This window comes from Rhododendron vialii, chromosome 12a, assembly GCF_030253575.1.
Source record: "Rhododendron vialii isolate Sample 1 chromosome 12a, ASM3025357v1".
NCBI classification, from domain to species: Eukaryota; Viridiplantae; Streptophyta; class Magnoliopsida; order Ericales; family Ericaceae; genus Rhododendron; species Rhododendron vialii.
The window spans coordinates 21,768,289-21,792,741 of NC_080568.1; the positions used below are offsets into that span (position 1 = coordinate 21,768,289).

Below are 24,453 nucleotides of genomic sequence, written 5' to 3' on the forward strand. Positions count from 1 at the left end.
ACGCCGGAGTTGGGTCTGAGAACGACGACAATTCAAGAATGAAATGGAAATACAGATTTATGAATGAAACTCCCGATTTACTAGCACCCAATTTACAATACGAATTTACAGATTCAGACAAGGGTCTAACCGATTTACAGATTTGGTGTCGTGGAAAGGCAACCCAAGGCTGGAAGACGACGGAGGACGGATCTAACCGTTACTCATTGCTGCTGGAGAGAGCAGAGTGAGCGAGAGGGACGTCGGCGACTCAATGAAGCTTGAGAGAGACAGAGCACAGAGAGAGAGAGAGACGTTCTATTTGGGGGCAGATGTAGTTTCACCTGTGGTAAGAAGCAAGGGCAACGTAGGAATATCATCCCCCCCCCGCTTCTAAAATGATCCCCTTCATATCCCCCTCTTATTATTCAACTTCTTGGGAGGATGATTGAACTTTTTTTTAAAAGATAGTGACTAAAGTGGCGCTTCAAAAGTTACCTGTGAAGCTAAGCTCTTTGAATAATTTTACTTGTCTTTATATCAAAACTAGCGGTTTTCAGTTCTATGCAAGGAAAAATAAATACGGTTATGTATTAAAATTCTGAGTATGAATAGAATTAATTCAAAGTAAATAACAATTGTGAAAAATGTTGGATAAACAAAGCAAACAAACAAAAATCAAAAAGTGTAATATTACTTATCTTATTTATATGAATAAAACCCAATTTCCCACTTCCTAGAAGTCACAAAATTTTCTCTGCACGTGCTCTCTCAAAAATAAAAATAAAATTTTTAAGAATTTAGAATCGAGAGTTCGGACTTTAGAGGCTTTTGAACCTAATGATATTTGCATGTACTATAGTATTTTTTTGTGTACACTATAGTATTTATTGATACAGAAGTAAAACGCATGAACTTTCTGGAATAAAAAAAAAAATTAAAGATAGGACATTGATTTTTAGCAGTCCAAACCAAAATATAACATTAATTTTTAGCAGTCCAAACCAAAATATAACGCAGATAAAAAACAAAAAAGAGGTATTTTCTCCTTTTTTGGTGTGTGAAGAAAAAGTATCTTGTTTGCGAGTTAATATTATTAGATATTTATGCTCTCATACAGGTCTAGAACTACAAATACATTTTTTTGTACATCAATAAGCTCATACATTATATATATTCAATGTAAAATTATTATGAGATATACAATAGAGTATATTCTTGAGCCTAAACGAGGCGAATAATGTCAGGTTTAGTTTTGACTATTATATTAAACAAGCGTAAAATTGAAGCTTAGATTCAGTTCGCTTAGTACGCAAATTAAACTCAAACGAGCCTTTACTGAGCCGAGTCTTAAACAATTCACGAACGGCTCGCTTTATTTGTAACCCTACTGGCTTTCAATGTGGTAATCCCACATTGGAGATTTGGGGTTGCGTGTGTTTATAAGGTCCATTCACACTTCACCTAGTCAGTAATTGCCTAGGTTTCATCCTACCAAACAAAATTTGTAACCCTACTAAATAGGATTGTCCGTGGTCCGGATTGCTATGAATCCAATCCTAATCAGCGAGTCACGGTTTTAAAAAAATACAGTACATGTCCGAACCAAAATTCCTGCGGTTCGTTCCAATCCAATCTGTGAGTCATGTTTCGGTTCCGATTTTATCCACGGATTACATTCCATAAACACTAAATTGAAAATTCAACCAAAAAATCAAATTCTTGCCACCAAAAAAACGAGCATTTCAATTTGCCATTACATCCACCAATATAGCAACCAAATGAAGTATTGTCCAAACATTATCTACTTATTATATTCCATAAAACCTAATGAAAACTAGCCAACACAAAACAAACAAATAGTATCACATTAAGTTAAAATTGCTGAAAAAATTAAAATCAATTGGTAAAACTTATAATTATTTACCAAATATTACACATATATTATTAATATTTATTATTATTATTATTATTATTATTATTACTATTGAATATTTCACGGTCTGATTCGGTTAATTCATGGTTTTGTAATGAAAATCCGTGGACCAAACCGTATCTTATGATTTTTCAATTTTCAAATTCGTGTCCGGACCATTAATTCACGGATCCAATCCAAAAAGCACTAATTAGTTTGGTCCGGTCCGATTTCACGGTTCTCGATTTTTCTTGGACAGCCCTACTACTATCTAAACCTAATCCACCTCTTTTTCATTCTTTATATTCGCCCAAAACTTCGTTCCCCCTGCCATTACGGTTTTCCGCACTGAAGAAGGAGACATGCCTTGCAAATTTCAACGAGGAGAGAATTCGAAATTGGGGTCGTCGGAGGAATGTGCTAACCCAAAGCAACCAAAACTGGCGCGAGAAGGAATCGAAAAATAGAAGAAATCGTTGAAGCGGAAATCGGGGTCGTCGGATGACAAGAAACAAAGACAAAATCAACTAGGAGAGCAAAAAGAACTGGAGAAATCATTCAACGATTCTGATGACGATATTGATTGGCGTAATCACTATGCTGAACAGATCAACAAGAGTGAGGTATGTATGTATGCATGTATGTATTGTTGGAGATGTGAATATCATATGGGTGGCTACATATCTCAACTTGATAGGCACCAATATCAATTTGGAAATAGCTTCAAGACCCTTTTTGACTTTTACAGGATTCATTCGCAGCTTGTACCCAACCTTGTGAGTAAGGGTGATACCGGTCTGGTTTCGATCGATTTTGCCATTTTTTTGATCGAAATAGGTTATTCGGTTTGGGAATTTTACAAGTCGGAACCGGTTGAGATCATATGGTACCAGCTCAACCGGTTTCGGTCCGATTTATCCAGTTTTCTTTCATGGGCCACATTTTGGGCCCAACACATCAAAAAATCTTCGATTCAACCCAAAAACAATAGATCTATTGATCGGAGATGAGAGACAGCCGGTCGATAGTGGCTTTTGAGAACCACAATAATGATACAAACATTACAAATGAACCGAAACAAAGTACAAACAGCAGCGGTGGCCATAATGAAAAAATCAAACACTAACAAAGACAGAGAGATACTACATAGACGGAGAGAGGGAGAGAAGAGAGATCTGTTTGTGAGTGGTGGGTCGGTTTCGAACTTGTGCGGCTGTGCCAGTCGTTCCTCGACCTCGTCGTTGATAGAAGAGATGAGACTATGAGAGAGAGAGAGAGAGTGAGGGATTCAAATCGGCGAAATCGCCATGACTGGAGTGCGGGGTTGTGGTTATGATGAAATAAAATTAGGGCTGGATTGATAAACTGTAAACGTATTGAGTATTGATAAAGATAAAAAATTGATTAATTGTGTATAATAAATATATTTAGTAGACCAAAATATACCAAAAGGTTGGGTAGCTCGGTGGTAAAGAGTGGCGAGGGTTTTCAAGAGTTTCAGGGTTCGATTCCTCTCCTCTATAATTATTATATATATATATATATATATATATATATATATATTTTACTACCATTTGCAGAACTCAATTGTTCAGTTGTTTTGTGAAAATACATAATAGGAACCAAACCTTCTTGTATACAATTAAGGTCTGCTCCTGTGTCAATAAGAGCACTGACTTCTATTTGGAAATCACGTACTACTAATTTAACTTTAGTATACTATTTTTGGTAGCAATCCTGGTAATTAGTATCTTCTTCATTCTGAGCTTTTAACTGATTGTCAGATTCATTTAATTTGGTAATTCCTTTTTTAATAAGATTAACCTCTTGTCTGAGATTTGGTACAGTAGTTTGTTTAATAGTTTGATTTGATTCTATTTTAGTAGGGGATTGACCAGGGGTGCTATGGGGAATAAAATTCATTGTTTTCTTTGTGACTGTTGTAACTGTATTAACTTTTTTGTAATATTTTTCTAAGTAATGGAAAAAATAGATTTCGGTTCTTATTTCGTTCATAAAATTCTCCCATTGAGCAATTATCTTTGTTTGTCTAGATTGTGAATATTTACTAGCATAGTCTTTCCTTTTTTGTTTATTTTTCTTAGACTTAAATTCTTTGTATAATTTATCAAAATTAATTTCAAAATCTTTATGTAAAACGAGTAAACTTTGGTCAACTATTTCTTCAAAATCTGTTTGAGTTGGAGACCCTTGGGAGGTGTCTTCATCTTCAAATTTTGACTGGGTAGAATAACAGGGTTTACTAATTTGTGAGCTTGACTCAACGCCTTTTAGTTTAATGTTAGGGTCAAGCAAATTTTTGTCTTTCTTAGGCTTGGTGACTGATCTGTCAATAGTAACTGAGCTATTTGACCGACTTAACTGATAGGGTGATTTTAGGAACACCTTTTATTTGTTTACTTTATCCTTTTACAACTAATCACGAAGGAATTACCACTAAACCTTTTGGTCAACAAGTAATATTTAAATTTTTAACAAAATCAGAATTTCGTGAATTAAAGCAAATTAAAAACTACCATATACCTTCTTTAAATCAGAAAGAAAATCAACTAAGATTCCTACAGAATGAAATCAGATATAAATTAGTTGAACAATACCTTACTGATAAAAATCTTAATCAAAAAATTGAACAATTTAAAGAAAAACTAGTAAAAGAAGTTTGTTCTAACCTTCCTAGTGCCTTTTGGCATCGGAAAAAGCACATAGTAAATCTCCCATACGTAAAAGAATTTAATGAAAATCAGATCCCTACAAAATTCAGACCTATTCAAATGAACCCTGAAGTAATGGAAACCTGCAAGAAAGAAATTAATGAATTACTAAGTAATAACATCATTCAAAAAAGTAAATCACCATGGTCGTGTCCAGCTTTCTATGTCAATAAAAATGCAGAAAAAGAAAGAGGCGTACCACGACTAGTTATTAATTACAAACTATTAAATGAAGTATTAAAATGGATCAGATACCCAATACCTAATAAAAAAAATTTAATCAACCGATTAAGCAATGCAGTAATCTTTTCAAAATTTGATTTAAAAAGTGGATTTTGGCAGATCCAGTTACATCCCAATGATAGGTACAAAACAGCATTTACTACACCTTTTGGACATTACGAATGGAATGTAATGCATTTTGGATTAAAAAATGCACCAAGTGAATTCCAAAATATCATGAATGAAATATTTAACCCATTCAGTCAATTCATCATTGTTTACATAGATGATGTTCTCATCTTTTCCAATACTATTGATGAACATTGGAAACACTTAAATACATTTGTCAATACCATTAAAAATAATGGTTTAGTCATATCTGCCCTTAAAATTAAATTATTTCAAACTAAAATAAGATTTTTAGGATACGATATTCATCAGTCCACCATAGTACCAATTAGTAGAGCAATTCAATTTGCTGATAAATTTCCTGATGAAATTACTGACAAAAATCAATTGCAAAGATTTTTAGGATCTTTAAATTACATAGCAGAATTCTATAAAGATCTTAGGAAAACATGTCAACCCCTATTTGAAAGATTAAAAGACAAGCCCCCTCCTTGGTCATCCCTACACACTTCTATAGTCCAGCAAGTCAAAAAATATGTCAAGACATTACCATGTCTAGGTATTCCTACAGTCAATTCTTTTAAAGTTATCCAAACTGATGCCTCAGATATTGGTTATGGTGGTATCCTCCTCCAAAAAGTCAATTCTAGTTCCCCTGAACAAGTTGTTCGATTTCATTCTGGTCTATGGAATAAAGCACAAAGTAATTACAGTACTATTAAAAAAGAAATTTTAGCACTAGTCTTATGTATTTCAAAATTTCAAGATGATAGTAATTACTGGAACTGTAATTCAATTACTGAATTAAAACAGTACATGAATGGTTTACCGGTTTACAAAGGAAGCTGGAGTAGATTGATACTCAGCAATTAACTGGGATAGAAGAGTATATTCAGAACTCTAATAACTTTGTAGAAGAGTATCTAAAATATCTCCGAGTTACTTGAGAGCAATGGGTATTATCAGAGTAGGGGAGAGAGATACAGAGTGGGAGGTGATGCAAAAGGAGGAGGTGACTGAGATATTTATAGAAAAGTGACTGAAGAAATCAATCAGTTAATCAACAATAGTAAAAGCAAAAGTTGAAAGTTGAATGATACGTTTAATTGAAAAGGAATCAATTATGAATAGTTAAATCCGTGGGTGAATAGTACCATGAACAGTAATGAATAGTAATTCGGATGAATAGTGCAATTACTAGAACTTGTAATTGAGTATAGAATAACTTAATATGAACAAAAGTATGAACCAAATGTAATTACTGGAACTGTAATTCAATTACTGAATTAAAACAGTACATGAATGGTTTACCGGTTTATAAAGGAAGCTGGAGTAGATTGATACTCAGCAATTAACTGGGATAGAAGAGTATATTCAGAACTCTAATTACAATGGATCCCTTTTCAAGACGTGTCTGTGCTTCCGCCCCCTTTTGGTATCAAAGCCAAGTAGGAAATTGTTGAAGGATTAAACACTGAGTAAACTGTAAGTTGATTTGTTCCCCCTGATCTTTCGTTTAGTTATTTATTCCTGCTGTATTTTCAATTGGTAGATTAATTCTAGTTGCCTTCGGTCGAGCACCTTGCACTAGCCACCCACTTTGAGCCACCCTGTAGTAATCCGCAAAAGTCCCCGTGAGTAAGTCCCAGGTGGGCAGTTAGGGGTTGGGAAAAAACTTAGGGTATGTGTTCAGTAGGTTATGAGTATGTGTTAAGTGGGGTATGTCTTTATCAGGGTAATTTAGAGTTAAAATACTAAAAGAGAAGACTTTAAGAGTAAATTACTAAAAGAAGAATCTTTAGGAATAAACACAATGAACAGATTATTCATGTGTAGTTCTTCAGCCAGTTCTTCAATGGCTAATTTATCTGAGTTGTCGGACATAGTCAACCAAGAAGAACATGAGTATCAAGATCTAGATATTCCCAAAATTCCAGTAAAAGAATCTCACGAATTTACATCACAAGTTAGTAAACCTAGTTACTCTACACAACCAATTCTACTTGTTTTACACAAAGACTTTGAAATTAATTTTGCTAAATTATACAAAGAATTTAAGTCAAAAGAAAATAAACAAAAAAGAAAAGACTATGCTAATAAATACTCACAATCTAGGCAAGCAAAGATAATTACTCAATAGGAAGATTTCATGAAAAATACAAGGACTGAAATCTACTTTTTCAAATACTTAGAAGATTTTTATAAAAAAGTCAACACTATTACAAAAACAAGATGGAGAAAATCAGATAACACCACTACAAACTCTAGTCATCCTCCCTTATAACCCATTATTATTGATTACAAAAATACATTTATTACTGCATCTCCATTCAAATTACCCAGTGAAAGAATAGAATGCAAACAAATTGTTGAACAAATTAATTACACCAATCAATGTCTAAAAATCATAGGTAACCAATTAGATAAAATGAAAACCAAAATTGATGAAAGATCTTTTTGCATTTTCCCATCCTCTAGTAAACAAATAGAAGCACCCCTTATACGTCTTCCAGAAAAGAGAGAAAATATTAACATCAACCGGAATCAAAATATTCAAATGATTGATGACATACTAACAAAATTAACCATTAAATCTGAACAAGAGTCACCCCAAGTTTCTACGATCACAAAAAAATTGTGACACTAGTACTTCTAGTCAAAAAGAAGAATCTTCTTCTGATGAAGAAATCACACAACTCCAAAACCAGTTCTCCAATCAAGGAATCAACCGTCTTATTAATCCCTCAACTAACCATACCACTCTGACCAAAAATTGGTACTCTAGACCAACTCCTCCTGATTTACAATATGAGGAAAATAATCTATCCAATCAATTTTCTGTTTCTTCTAATAAATTATATGAATGGAATATTGATGGCTTGAGTGAACACCAAATATTAGAAAAATTAAACCACATGTCAATGGCTGCTAACAGCTACTTAGGTAATACAGATCTCAATCAACTACAAATAGTTGATCTATTGACTTCTGGTTTCACTGGAATGTTAAAAGCATGGTGGGATAAATATCTCACCCATGAGTCACGAGAAGAAATTAAACATGCTGTCCAACTGAATGAAAATGGTCTCTCAATTTTTGACAACGAAATTGGAATGGGAGCACCAGATGGAATAAATACTTTAATTTATACCATCATTAAACATTTTATTGGACAACCCAGTAACATTACTTCTAGGATACATGATCAACTAAGCAATTTGCATTGTCCAACATTAAGTGATTTTAGGTGGTACAAAGATGTTTTTACATCTAGAGTCATGCTCAGAGATGATTGTACAAAATCATTTTGGAAAGAAAAGTTTATTAATGGACTTCCTAATTTATTTGCTCACAAAATTAGGGATGTTCTTAGTCAACCAACAGGAGTCATTGAATATGATAAATTAACGTATGGTGACATTATTAGTACCATTCAAAAAGAAGGACTAAGAATGTGCATTGATATGAAAATTAGTAAACAAGCCCAGAAAGATAAAAATAAAGCCAAGTATGAGTTAGGAAACTTTTGTGAACAGTATGGTCTACCACCTGTAGCACCATCACGAAGGAAACCCAAACACCATACTAAACCAACCTACAATAGTAAGAATTATCGATACTCAAAAAATAGTAAACCCAAATCATCTAAAGAAAAATATTACGAAAAACCCAAGAATCAAAAGAATAAAAAGAAGAATGATGACAAAAGTAACATTATGTGTTATAACTGTGGTAAAAAGGGACATTACAAAACTGAATGTAAAGTCCAAGCCAAAATCAGTCAACTAAATATATCTGATACTGATAAACAGCATATCTTGGAGATTTTCAGAATTGCAAATCTAAACAATTCTGATGATGAAGAAGATATTAGTACATTCTCTGATTATCATTCCCTTAGTGAAAGTCCAAATGAAGATCAAATTAAAATTGGTTGTACTGATAATTGTTGTAAAAAATTAAATGTACTTACTAAAGAATTACCAGAAGAAGAATTATTAATTGATCTAATCAGCCGAATAGATGATTTAGAATTAAAACAACAATATATTAAAAAACTCAAACAGCTCTTGTTACAACAAGGGAAATAACCCCAATACAATAAACCAACAGTAAGCCTCAATGCTACTATAGAACGTTTTAATAAAATTAATAAAGAAGTCACTCTGCATGATTTACAGCATGAAATAAAAACTTATTAAAATAGAAATTACAAAGATTAAAAACCAACTTCCGACATTAGCACTAACTAACAAATTCCTCAGAAAAAAGAAAGACAGTTCATCTTCTGAAGAAACCTTCGAAGTTGATACTCAAAATCCCAGCCAAGAAAAAGATATTGACCACCCAAACAGTGATCAAGATATTGACCAACCCAACAGTAACCATAATAGTCACAGATTAAGTATAATCAATCAAATAAACATACAGAAATGGCATGCCCGTATTAAATTGATAATAGGTGATTATAAAATACAAGTTACTGCTCACATCGATACAGGAGCAGATTTAAATTGTATTCAGGAAAGTTTGATACCTGTTAAATATTATCAAGAAATAACTGAACGATTAAGTTCTGCAAATGGAAGTAAAATGATAATTAAATACAAATTACCCGAAGTCAATATTTGCCAAAATAAAATTGGTTTCAAAACCTCTTTTGTTTTAGTCAAAAATTTAACTGACAAAGTAATTCTAGGAATGCCCTTCATTTATTTACTCTATCCATTCACAGTCACCAGTAACAACATCATGTCTTGTGATCAACAAGTCACTTTTGAATTTTATCAACACCAGACAAAAATGAACTAAGTCAATTGCAAAATTGCTCTATTTATCCTACTAATGATTCATTTGATTATTTTACAGATGGCTCAAAGTCAACAGAAAACAATTCCATTTGGGAAAATCCTTCTGTCTGTATTCCCTGAAGGAGCAAGCACAAAATTTAGGAAGCTAAATTACTTAAAGAGCATGGATGAAACCCAACAATGTCTTCTGGATAACCTCTGGAATACGAAAGGGGATCACCATAATTATTAGACAGCTTAAATTGTTTAAGTATTTATTTTAATCAGCAAACTAGTGGAGTTGTTTTCCCTAGTTTTCTTGATGGAGTTTTAATTAACCCATCTTTAGTCAGCACTAGTTCATCTACTAACCTCCTTTCTTGTAAGCATTGTGATTCAATGACTTGCAAATATTTTGATTTAAACTGCAGGTATTACCAGCAGTCAACTGAAAATAATCAGCTCAAAGCAGAACTCACTACATTGAAGAATCAGTCAATTGAAGCCAAGAAGACCTCTTTTACCCCACTGGTAAAAGAAGAGAAAAAACTATCATCCCCACTGGATGATAGTAAAGGGGTACATGTGCAGTCATCCCTACTGGATGATGGTGAAAGCGTAAGTGTATTTGAAATTTTTCAAAAAAAAACTTTCAAAACCATAGCTTTACCACAATCCTAATTCCTACTCCCCAAGTCACTACCATTAGATGTAGTGAGCCACATTCAACATTTGGCCAGGCAATCTGGTCACCATTTTCAAGAATTCCTATTTGAAACCCTTACTAAATTAGCCAGTCAACCAACCCCAGGATTATCAATCACTTGGGAAACTCACTATAATGAAAATCAAGACCGAGTTAACTGCCCCAAAACTAATCCTCTATGTTTAGAAATACCTCTAGAAAGGTATGATTGTCCTTGCCAGTTAATATTCAGCATCCCCCAAGCCTGCATCCATATGCAACACTTCCAAGACCTTGTCCTTCCATACAAAGGCCAAGATATTCAAATCAGCCCAATGACCCTATTAGACCATGGTTTTCTTAAACAACTCATTTTTACTGACCCAGACCAAACTGACCGAGTCACTAGAAAGTTAGCCATATGTGTCAACAATGTCTTCAATAAACATAGGGCAATGAAATGCCAGGTTTTAATCTCTAGTAAAATGCCCGAATGGACAAACACAGGGAATGTGATACTAGCACAACATATCATGTATCTCTCTACTAATTGGCCTTTTAGCAAGATACATGCACCTATTAATCTTATTGAAGATGAATGCCCATGGCTTTGTTCTGCACCCATTAGAGCACAGATCAGACATCACAGGGCAAAGTCAATTGCGAGTAATCTTGGAAATGAGGATTATTTCCAAGAAGGAAGGTATCACTTAATTTGTGAAGATCTTGTTCAAAAAATCAAGTCCACTGATCCTCTTCAAGACGTGCCATTTATTTTTTATACAAAATTCCAAAACTTAGTCAAAGACTACAAGTTCTACTGGGATCATAACATGAATCCCCTATCCGAAGATGACCAAGCATCCAGCCCGGATTGCCTAGAAATGAATGAAGACAACGGGCAAGATTATTGGGATAATCTTCCAAGTGAAGAATTGCAGAATTTAGACAACATGATGGAGTCCTAGTTAACAACCAATTATCACTTTTGGCCCAACAGTCAGCAGTCAATTATTGCTTTTGACCATCTGCACCGAAAGCAGCAACAGTCATCAATTATTTCTACTTTTGGTCCTACCAGCACCGAAAGCAGAGCCAGTTATCTACTTTAGTCATCATTTCTCCACCGAAAGGAGAAAAGTCACGAGATTGAATTATTTGTAATACTCAGGACCTTAGTCTATAAAAGGATCCAAGAGTAATGTAGTAAGGGAGGCAATTAGAGCCAATTACAGAGTTAATTGCATACTTGCTCTCAAGTAACTCAGAGATATTTTAGATACTCTTCTACAAAGTTATTAGAGTTCTGAATATACTCTTCTATCCCAGTTAATTGCTGAGTATCAATCTACTCCAGCTTCCTTTGTAAACCGGTAAACCATTCATGTACTGTTTTAATTCAGTAATTGAATTACAGTTCCAGTAATTACTTTTGGTTCATATTTTTGTTCATATTAAGTTATTCTATACTCAATTACAAGTTCTAGTAATTGCACTATTCATCCGAATTACTATTCATTACTGTTCATGATACTATTCACCCACGGATTTAACTATTCATAATTGATTCCTTTTCAATTAAACGTATCATTCAACTTTCAACTTTTGCTTTTACTATTATTGATTAACTGATTGATTTCTTTAGTCATTTTCTATAAATATCTCAGTCACCTCCTCCTTTTGGATCACCTCCCACTCTGTATCTCTCTCCCCTACTCTGATAATACCCATGTTCCTCTAATGTGTCTGTGCTTCCGCCCCCTCTTGGTATCAGAGCCAAGTAGGAAATTGTTGAAGGATTAAACACTGAGTAAACTGTAAGTTGATTTGTTCCCCCTGATCTTTCGTTTAGTTATTTATTCCTGCTGTATTTTCAATTGGTAGATTAATTCTAGTTGCCTTCGGTCGAGCACCTTGCACTGGCCACCCACTTTGAGCCACCCTGTAGTAATCCGTAAAAGTCCCCGTGAGTAAGTCCCAGGTGGGCAGTTAGGGGTTGGGAAAAAACTTAGGATATGTGTTCAGTAGGTTATGGGTATGTGTTAAGTGGGGTATGTCTTTATCAGGGTAATTTAGAGTTAAAATACTAAAAGAGAAGACTTTAGGAGTAAATTACTAAAAGAAGAATCTTTAGGAATAAACACAATGAACAGATTATTCAAGTGTAGTTCTTCAGCCAATTCTTCAAAGGCTAATTTATCTGAGTTGTCGGACATAGTCAACCAAGAAGAACATGTGTATCAAGATCTAGATACATGATTAACTAATTGGAATATTCTCAAAATCCCAGTAAAAGAGATTAACAAATCAAGTTTCTTAGATGATACTTTTCGCACGGATCAAGTAGCAAAAACTGCAAAACATGTTTATGCTATTACTAAACAAGAAGAACGATGTTCTCTTCTTAGTCAACAATCAATTAAAAGACACCTCGAAAGAGGATATAAATATATTCATGTAGGATTAATACAAGTAGCTATTAAACCACTTACAAGAAAAGGATTAAATTCCTCAGTATTACTATCTCTAAGAGATAGCAGATTCACAATCTATAGTGATAGTTTGTTAGGATTAATGGAGTCAAGCCTACATAATGGTCCAGTTTACTTCAACTGCTACCCCGATTTACCCCTTAGTTTAAATGACAAGAATATTTTAAAAGCATTAACTTTAAATATCCAAACTGCTGGTGCAATCACTCAAATGCTTGAAGGAAGTCAGTCCATTGCATTAATCTATCGTCTTTATTACAAATGTATGAAAACTAATTTAAATATTCACGCATTAGTCAAAAGTCCAAAAGACAAAACTGTCCTTATTCAAAGTAGAACAAATGCCAATATTCAAGTGCCCAAAATCATTTCTTGGAATGACATCCAGTTACCAGCTAGTTGGCTTAGTGAAAATGATAGTTTCCCACAGAAACTCCAAAATGACACGATTGATCTAGATTATATTCAACAATACCTAGATGGTACGGTTAGGATAAGTTTTGATCAACAAAGAACAAACCCTCCTCTGAGAATCAAAGAATTAAGTCGGTCAAATAGCTCAGTTACTATTGACAGATCAGTCACCAAGCCTAAGAAAGACAAAAATTTGCTTGACCCTAACATTAAACTAAAAGGCGTTGAGTCAAGCTCACAAATTAGTAAACCCTGTTATTCTACCCAGTCAAAATTTGAAGATAAAGACACCTCCCAAGGGTCTCCAACTCAAACAGATTTTGAAGAAATAGTTGACCAAAGTTTACTCGTTTTACATAAAGATTTTGAAATTAATTTTGATAAATTATACAAAGAATTTAAGTCTAAGAGAAATAAACAAAAAAGGAAAGACTATGCTAGTAAATATTCACAATCTAGACAAACAAAGATAATTGCTCAATGGGAGAATTTTATGAACGAAATAAGAACCGAAATCTATTTTTTCCATTACCTAGAAAAATATTACAAAAAAGTTAATACAGTTACAACAGTCACAAAGAAAACAATGAATTTTATTCCCCATAGCACCCCTGGTCAATCCCCTACTAAAATAGAATCAAATCAAACTATTAAACAAACTACTGTACCAAATCTCAGACAAGAGGTTAATCTTATTAAAAAAGGAATTACCAAATTAAAAGAATCTGACAATCAGTTAAAAGCTCAGAACGAAGAAGATACTAATTATCAGGATTGCTACCAAAAATGGTATACTAAAGTTAAATTAGTAGTACGTGATTTCCAAATAGAAGTCAGTGCTCTTATTGACACAGGAGCAGACCTTAATTGTATACAAGAAGGTTTGGTTCCTACTATGTATTTTCACAAAACAACTGAACAATTGAGCTCTGCAAATGGTAGTAAAATGCAAATTAATTATAAATTACCCAAAGTACATATTTGTCAAGATGAAGTTTGCTTTAGAACTTCTTTTGTGTTACTCCAAGACTTAACTGATAGGGTGATTTTAGGAACACCTTTTATTTGTTTACTTTATCCTTTTATAACTAATCACGAAGGAATTACCACTAAACCTTTTGGTCAACAAGTAATATTTAAATTTTTAACAAAACCAGAATTTCGTGAATTAAAGCAAATTAAAAACTACCATATACCTTCTTTAAATCAGAAAGAAAATCAACTAAGATTCCTACAGAATGAAATCAGATATAAATTAGTTGAACAATACCTTACTGATAAAATTCTTAATCAAAAAATTGAACAATTTAAAGAAAAACTAGTAAAAGAAGTTTGTTCTAACCTTCCTAGTGCCTTTTGGCATCGAAAAAAGCACATAGTAAATCTCCCATACGTAAAAGAATTTAATGAAAATCAGATCCCTACAAAATCCAGACCTATTCAAATGAACCCTGAAGTAATGGAAACCTGCAAGAAAGAAATTAATGAATTACTAAGTAATAACATTATTCAAAAAAGTAAATCACCATGGTCGTGTCCAGCTTTCTATGTCAATAAAAATGCAGAAAAAGAAAGAGGCGTACCACGACTAGTTATTAATTACAAACCATTAAATGAAGTATTAGAATGGATCAGATACCCAATACCTAATAAAAAAGATTTAATCAACCGATTAAGCAATGCAGTAATCTTTTCAAAATTTGATTTAAAAAGTGGATTTTGGCAGATCCAGTTACATCCCAATGATAGGTACAAAACAGCATTTACTACACCTTTTGGACATTACGAATGGAATGTAATGCATTTTGGATTAAAAAATGCACCAAGTGAATTCCAAAATATCATGAATGAAATATTTAACCCATTCAGTCAATTCATCATTGTTTACATAGATGATGTTCTCATCTTTTCCAATTCTATTGATGAACATTGGAAACACTTAAATACATTTGTCAATACCATTAAAAATAATGGTTTAGTCATATCTGCCCCTAAAATTAAATTATTTCAAACTAAAATAAGATTTTTAGGATACGATATTCATCAGTCCACCATAGTACCAATTAGTAGAGCAATTCAATTTGCTGATAAATTTCCTGATGAAATTACTGACAAAAATCAATTGCAAAGATTTTTAGGATCTTTAAATTACATAGCAGAATTCTATAAAGATCTTAGGAAAACATGTCAACCCCTATTTGAAAGATTAAAAGACAAGCCCCCTCCTTGGTCATCCCTACACACTTCTATAGTCCAGCAAGTCAAAAAATATGTCAAGACATTACCATGTCTAGGTATTCCTACAGTCAATTCTTTTAAAGTTATCCAAACTGATGCCTCAGATATTGGTTATGGTGGTATCCTCCTCCAAAAAGTCAATTCTAGTTCCCCTGAATAAATTGTTCGATTTCATTCTGGTCTATGGAATAAAGCACAAAGTAATTACAGTACTATTAAAAAAGAAATTTTAGCACTAGTCTTATGTATTTCAAAATTTCAAGATGATATATTAAACCAAAAGTTTTTAGTCAAAATTGATTGTAAAAGTGCGAAATATGTTCTGGAACAAGATGTTAAGAACATAGTTAGTAAACAGATCTTTGCCAGGTGGCAGTCAATTTTAAATATTTTTGATTTTGATATTGAATATATTAAGGAAGACCAAAATTCTATCCCTGATTTTCTTACCAGAGAATTTTTATTTAACAAATCATAAAAAGTACTTCTCAGCTATTTAAAGCCATTTTCCAGCAGCATTCATTATTCATCATACTTACAAACAACCCAATTTTAGTCTTACAATGACAGACAAAAGCAAGAATCCAGCTTTACTTACAAAAAACCAGCTCGCACTCCCTCCAGCAGATTGCGGCAACAAGTACCAAGTTCTTGGGCAAATCCCCAAGACCAGTTACAGTTCTGCACTTGCATACACTCCTTTCTCTAGTCACATTATTACACCATCCACAATGGATCCCTTTTCTTCAAACCAGTCCATCCAGCTAAGTCAACCAAAATTTACTTACCCAGCAAGCACCACTGAATATGTTCTCAAATCAGTTGCAAACCAATTTATTTTCCATTGAATCAGTCCACAAAAATATTCACAGCCCCCTCGAATTAGTCAAAGCCTTTTTTCCTCCGGGTTGGCATTTCATTCCTGCTCACCCAGATAAAACCTTTTTTTTTTACAAAGACATTCTTCTCCACCACAAGTCAATTGTAATCAAACCTATTACTGATAGAGTCAATCCAAATAAAGTCATTTACCATTCCCTCTACATTCACAATATAGTCAGTCTTGATGAATGGGGACACCCATCTTTGCTCAGAAATCTTCCTGGTCACCCAATTCAATATAATTACTACGATTATATTGATTCTTGGTTCAAAGTCATCCTCCATGAAAATGAATCATTTACCCACTCTTGGTTTTTCTCATTTGATCACAAATTCAAATCGGTAATTCCGTCTTGGTTCTCCAGATGGTGGCACCAAAATGGAGCCATTCCTGAACTATTACCAATTGAACTTATGGATCAAGTCAACTATTTTTCCACTTTATACCCAACCAACCATCACACTGGTCAATTTCCTATTCTCCTACTATTCATGGCAAAATACAAGGTACCATGGATCTTCAAATGGCGATACAGCATCAATAACAAAACAGTTACTCGCCAGTATTTGGTAAAATGGTGGGGTGCATTCAAGCATCATCGCATCATTGAACAAGTCAAAGAAGAATTCCCAGTCAAAGTCCCAACTCCAGTCAAAACTCCAGTTCCAATTACACAGGTTCACCCGAATAAACAGAAGTCAGTTCTTCCTGAACCAAGTTCACCAACATTTTCTACAATTAGACTTGGAAGTCCAACTCCAAGTTCTCTCATACAGTCAAAATCCAAGTCAAAAACCAAGTGTTCACAATTATTGATGTTAGCTCAACAATTAATTGCTCAAGCCAGTCAAGAAGAAGAAGACAATTCATCTGAAGAATCAGTCACAGCAACATCTTGCAAAAACCCATATCGATCTGCTTTTCAAGATGCTCAAGACCCATTTGCCTAAACAAAATGGCATAGTCAATTATTCAGCAGTCAATTATTGCTTCATTCTCCACCAAAAAGCACCAACAGTCAGCAGTCAATTATTACTTTTGACTATCTACACCGAAAGCAGCAACAACAACCAATTATTTCCGCTTCTGGTCCTACCAGCACCGAAAGCAGGGCTAGTCACCTACTTTAGTCATCATTTCTCCACCGAAAGGGGAAAAGTCACATGCTAGTACTATTTGTAATACTCGGGACCTTAGTCTATAAAAGGATCCAAGAGTAATGTAGTAGGAGGAGGCAATTAGAGCCAATTACAGAGTTAATTGCATACTTGCTCTCAAGTAACTCAGAGATATTTTAGACACTCTTCTACAAAGTTATTAGAGTTCTGAATATACTCTTCTATCCCAGTTAATTGCTGAGTATCAATCTACTCCAGCTTCCTTTGTAAACCGGTAAACCATTCATGTACTGTTTTAATTCAGTAATTGAATTACAGTTCCAGTAATTACTTTTGGTTCATACTTTTGTTCATATTAAGTTATTCTATACTCAATTACAAGTTCTAGTAATTGCACTATTCATCCGAATTACTATTCATTACTGTTCAGTTACTATTCACCTACGGATTTAACTATTCATAATTGATTCCTTTTCAATTAAACGTATCATTCAACTTTCAACTTTTGCTTTTACTATTGTTGATTAACTGATTGATTTCTTCAGTCACTTTTCTATAAATATCTCAGTCACCTCCTCCTTTGGATCACCTCCCACTCTGTATCTCTCTCCCCTACTCTGATAATACCCATGTTCCTCTACTGTGTCTGTGCTTCTGCCCCCTTTTGGTATATATATATACATATATATATATAATCGATTCAGTTTTGACCAATTTTTAGAACACATAAACCGGAAACCAAATCAGTTTTCAAAAAATAAATTTTTTAAAACCGGATCGAAATTATTCGACCGGTTTGAAAAATTCGATCCGATTTTCCTTGTTCAAACCGATTTTTCGGACTCAGCTAATAGCCCTACAAGGCCGGCGCTGAGATTTTTGAGGCCTAGGAGGAACTTGTAAAATTGGGGCCTTGTGTATTTTTTAGAAAAAAATAAAATAAAACTAACCTCAAAATGATAGTTACTTGGTCCCATATTTTGGTTTTTTTTTTTCCTCCCATATTTTGTTTCATTGTTTCGATTGCTCATATAATTTTTCAGGCATTTTCGATGCTGTTCTAAATATATTTTTTAAATTGCTCTACGTTATTTACAATCACTTTCTTTATTTTTAACTCTGCTTTTAATTTGTTACTGTATCATATAATCAAACTACTTTATATCTCGATTTGCTAGTAACGATTACCGGTCAACTAACCTGATTGTCCTATTAAAGTCGTGATAGAATCAAGTTTCCTTTCATAACCTAACTACATTGCCTAATTGAAGTTTTAAGTACGCATGAGTGCCTAAGATTAGTATAATTCATCTGTTACTATCTTCTGTTGTCAATAAATAGTAGAGACATATTCATTAATTTAACATTAGCTTTTGCTTCGTCAAAATTTCTCACATCATTGATTCATCACAATAGATATTGTCATAAAAAAAGAGATGTCCTAGTTTAATACTAGTTTGAATATATATATATTGTCATAAAAAAATATTCTTGTGAAGAATGAAAAGTTAGGCCCATAGTACTTGAACCATGTACCTATTGGATGGGAAAATAAAGCTATGCCGTGAGGTGAGCTAGCTCATTTGTTATATGTGCACTAAATTAAACATTTATTATATACATGGCTATACCTTTCTAGGGCCCTAATTTTGAGCCAAAATTCGGGGGTTTAAGTTGGTCATTTTGTGCGCCTCAGCTCAGGGCCGGCCCTATATAAAGACTTATATATTTATGCTATTGAAAGATGAGACATAATAGGGTGTGTTTTTTTTTAATCCAATTGTAGATTATTTTTTGGGTGGGGAGAGTGGGTGTGACAAGGAATTGGGTAATGTTATTTACCCGGGTATTTTGTATTGATTATTCTCATATCGTAAAGAACAGATATCTCCCGTGGTTGTAGCTTATTTTTGGTCGGACCACGTGAATTTTTGTGTCCTTCATTTGAGTTCTTTTTCATTGTCATTTATTTGTTGTCTGTGAATTATTAGTTAGTCCCATAGTACTTGAACCATGTACCTATTGGATTGGAAAATAAAGCTATGTTGTGAGGCGAGCTAGCTCATCTGTTATATGTGCACATGGCTATACCTTTCTAAGGCCCTAATTTTGAGCCAAAATTCGGGTGTTTAAGTTGGTCGTTTTGTGTGCCTCAACTCAGGGCCGGCCCTATATAAATGCTTATGTATTTATGCTATTGAAAGATGAGACATAATAGGGTGTGTGTTTTTTTATTCCAATTGAAGATTATTTTTTGGGTGGGGAGAGTGGGTGTGACAAGGAATTGGGTAATGTTATTTACCTGGGTATTTTGTATTGATTATTCTCATATCGTAAAAAACAGATATCTTGCATGGATGTAGATTGTTTTTGGCCGAACCACGTGAATTCTTGTGTGTCCCTCATTCGAGTTCTTTTTCATTGTCATTTATTTGTTGTCTGCGAATTATTTAGTTTCAAATCTAGGCTTTGGTTTGCTTCTACTAAAATTCCAACATGCATGCATGGATGTGTGTGTGTATCAAATAGTTCAAACTTGTTTTATGACTTTATCTGTAGAATTCCTGATAATGGATATGGCTATTTAAAGGGATTTGACATTGAGTATGTTCCCCAGAATGTGTATATGATTGGTTTAATTCATCCACATAAAAACTTCTACAAGAATCCCTAGTTCCTTGAGCAGGTCGAAAAGGCATCAAGGATGGCTACTGGACACTACGATGCTATCAACGTATGTGTGGATTTATTTGTTTTGTCCATTATATTTCTCCATTAACTTTTAACTTACTAGTTTTTGGAAATATACTCTACAAAACAGATTATTGGTTTGTGAGGGTCGTCAAGGTATGCTCACAGCTTGTTGCTGGTTTAAATCACTATATTACCTTCTAGATCGAGGCCTTTGGTGGAACCCAGTCTCTTGTGCTCTTCCAAGCTTTGGTGTACGTTGGAATTGATGAGAATCCGATCGAAGTCAACTTTTGCAGAATTAAACCAGAATCCTAATTGCTCAAAGGTATGGTTTAGTTGCATGTCTTATTCACTATTCTTGTTTTTGTTGATGAGTACTCTACGCATTATATAGTTCAATAGCTTTCGTTATGGTGAAAAGGGAAAGCAGAAAACAGTCCAATAGTTTTTGTTATGTTGAGAAGGAGAAATAATTTAGCTCTTCTGGAACTGTTTCCATGACATCGTCATAGATTAGTATGTTTATGTGGTTTTACATTTGATAGGCATGTACCTCTATTTGCGTATAACAATAAAGACTTTAAAACCCTACTAAATAGGACTGTCCGTTGTCCGGATTGCTATGAATCCAATCCTAATCGACGAGTCCCGGTTTAAAAAAAATACAATATGTGTCCGGACCAAAAGTCCTACGGTTCAGTTCCAATCCAATCCGTGAGTCATGTTTTGGTTCCAGTTTTATCCATGGATTACATTCCATAAACACTAAATTGCAAATCCAACCAAAAAAAATCAAATTCTTGCTACCAAAAAAAACGAGCATTATAATCTACCATTACATCCACCAATATAGAAACCAAATGAAGTATTGTCCAAACATTATCTGCTTATTACATTCTATAAAACCTAATGAAAACTAGCCAACACAAAACAAACAAATAGTATCACATTAAATTAAAATTGCTGAAAAAATTAAAATCAATTGGTAAAACTTATAATTATTTACTAAATATTACACATATATATATTTATTGTTTTTAAATATTTCTCGGTCTGATTCGGTTAATTCACGATTTTGTAATGAAAATCCGTGGACCGAACCGTATCTTACGATTTTTCAATTTTCAAATTCGTGTCCGGACCATTAATCCACGGATCCAATCCAAAAGGCATGGATCAGTTTGGTCCAGTCCGATTTCACGGTTCTCGATTTTTCGTAGATAGCTCTACTACTATCTAAACCTAATCCACCTCTTTTTCATTCTTTATATTCACCCAAAACCTCGTTCCCCTTGTCCCCGCCGTTACAATTTTCTACACTGAAGAAGGAGACATGCCTCACGAATTTCAATGAGGAGAGAATTCAAAATTGGGGTCGTCAGAGGAATGTGCTAACCCAAAGCAACCAAAACTGGCGCGAGAAGGAATCGAAAAACAGAAGAAATCATTGAAGTGGAAATCGGGGACGTCGGATGACAGGAAACAATGACAAAATCAACTAGGAGAGCAAAAAGAACTGGAGCAATCATTCGACGATTCTGATGATGATATTGATTGGCGTAATAGCTACTCTGAATAGATGAACAAGAGTGAGGTATGTATGTATGTATGTATTATTGGAGATGTGAATATCATATGGGTGGCTACATATCTCAACTTGATAGGCACCAATATCAATTTGGAGATAGCTTCAAGACCTTTTTGTAGACTTTTAAGGGATTCATTCGCAGCTTGTATCCAACCTTGTGAGAATTAGGTCCCCCTAATCCTATAAATACAAGGCCGACCTTGAGATTCTTGAGGCCTAGGATGAACTTGTAAAACTGGGGCCCTATGTATTTTTTAGAAAAAATTAAAATAAAACTAACCTCAAAATGATAGTTTCTTGGTCCCATATTTTGGTTTTTTGTTCCACCCATATTTCGTTTCATTGTTTCGATTAAAAAGAATTTTCACTCATATTATTTTTTACACCAATAAAAAAGATATCCCTTTGGAACTGAGTTTGTGAGATGAAAAAAATATTTTTGTGAAGAATGAAAAGTTAGGCCCATAGTACTTGAACCATGTAATTATTGGATAGGAAAAAAAAGCTATGCCATGAGGCGAGCTAACTCATTTGTTATATGTGCACTAAATTAAACATTTATTACATACATGGCTATACCTTTCTAGGGCCCTAATTTTGAGCCAAAATTCGGGGGTTTAAGTAGGTCATTTTGTGCACCTCAGCTCAGGGCCGGCCCTATATAAATACTTATGTATTTATGCTATTGAAAGATGAGACATAATAGGGTGTGTTTTTTTTAATCCAATTGTAGATTATTTTTTTGGTGGGGAGAGTGGGTGTGACAAGAAATTGGGTAATGTTATTTATCCAGGTATTTTGTACTGATTATTCTCATATCATAAAGAATGGATATCTCCCGTGGATGTAGATTGTTTTTGGCTGAACCACGTGAATTCTTGTGTGTCCCTCATTCAAGTTCTTTTTCATCGTCATTTTGTCTGTGAATTATTTAGTTTCAAATCTAGGCTTTGGTTTGCTTTCGCTAAAATCCCAACATGCATGCATGCATGGATGTGTGAGTGTATCAAATAGTTCAAACTTGTTTTATGACTTTATCTGTAGAATTCCTGATAATGGATATGGTTGTTTGAAGGGATTTGACGTTGAGTATGTTCTCCAGAATGTGCATATCATTGGTTTAATTCATCCACATGAAAACTTTGACAAGAATCCCTAGTTCCTTTAGCAGGCCGAAAAGGCGTCATGGATGGCTACCGAACATTACAACGCTATCACCATATGTGTGGATTTATTTGTTTTGTCCATATATTCCTCCATTAACTTTTAACTTATTAGTTTCTGGAAATATACACTAGAAAACGGATTACTGGTTTGTGAGGGTCGTCAAGGTATGCTCATAGCTTGTTGCTCGTTTAAATCACTATATTACCTTCGAGGTCGAGGCCTTTGGTGGAACCCAGTCTCCTATTGTTACCCCCGTCTTTTCTTATTCCTAATAATTATATTCTGTAAAAAAAAAATAGAGGATTTTATGGTTTGGATCCTAATTGATATTATTCTCTCTCCGGCTAGTATAACCGTTGTCGGACAATTATAGTGTTGGGGTATAAGTCTAAATAGTTTTAGTCTTTGGTGTTGTACCGTATTAAATACTTTTATTAAGTGGTTACCTATTATTAAGGGGAGAACGTGAGTAATTAGTGGGTAGTTTGATAGACTTTATCTTGGGCATATTATTTCACCAGTTCATTAGCGTTGGTTTTAAGAAACGTCGACTTTTGAGTAGAGCAGCAGCCGTAGTAGAGAGGAGATTATCTTTGGATTCTTTCGAGGTAATATTTCACTTAATCTCTCTCGTTCTTTTGATCTACCATTTCACAAAGCAATAGGTCCATGGATTGGGCACTACCGCACAAGTGTCGAGCAAAATTATTGGGATATTTGTAATGTTTGTGGAGGGATTACTTGATGTGGTTAATCGGAGTGAGAGAGGGGGGGTTCGGATTTTGTGGCGGTGTGCGGCGTGGGAATATTGGCCAAATATGGGATGATGGTGTTGTGTCGTGTGGGTGGTGGTTCGGGTGATTGGAATTGCTCGTGCTAACATTGTTTTTTTTTCTTAGTTACTACTTTATCTTAGTTTATTGTTAATTTTGTTGGGTGGTTGCTTGAAGTTGAGAGGCTGTTGGAAATTTGGGAGAATGGGTATCGGCATACAGTGCCATTATGATTTTGGATTTGGGTTTTATCAGTTGTCGAAGCCTTGGGTTTCAGAGGGTCAGGTAGTCACTTAGGTGTAGGCTTTTTCTGTTAGATTATGTAATTTCGGGAATAGTTAGTCATTTTGTATTGTTCTTCTGTTCAGGTTAGCCTCCTTTTTGCGTGTTCGATTGCATTACGTTTGGACCCAGGTGAGTAGTTAAGTATGTTACGTATTTTCGAAAGTTTCCTGTATCCCTTAAAAGTATTTCCTTCAGAAATTTATATGTATGTTATTCGGAGACTCAAAACTGTTTATAAGTTGTTCTATAAATTGGCATACGATGAATTTTCTGAGATCAATCGTTAATGTTCTTTTTGGTGAGAACTTGGTGGATATTAATGGGAACATTTATTTTGGAAGTCCAGGGA

The 24,453-nt window shown here is 34.2% G+C and overlaps 1 long non-coding RNA gene across 1 annotated transcript; it reads left to right on the forward strand.

The window, feature by feature from the left end:
• Positions 1–2,185: 2,185 nt before the first annotated feature.
• Positions 2,186–23,288, forward strand: LOC131310872 (uncharacterized). Its single transcript, XR_009195325.1, has 3 exons — positions 2,186–2,517; positions 20,188–20,331; positions 23,178–23,288. It is a non-coding gene; the product is annotated as an uncharacterized LOC131310872 (long non-coding RNA).
• Positions 23,289–24,453: the final 1,165 nt, after the last annotated feature.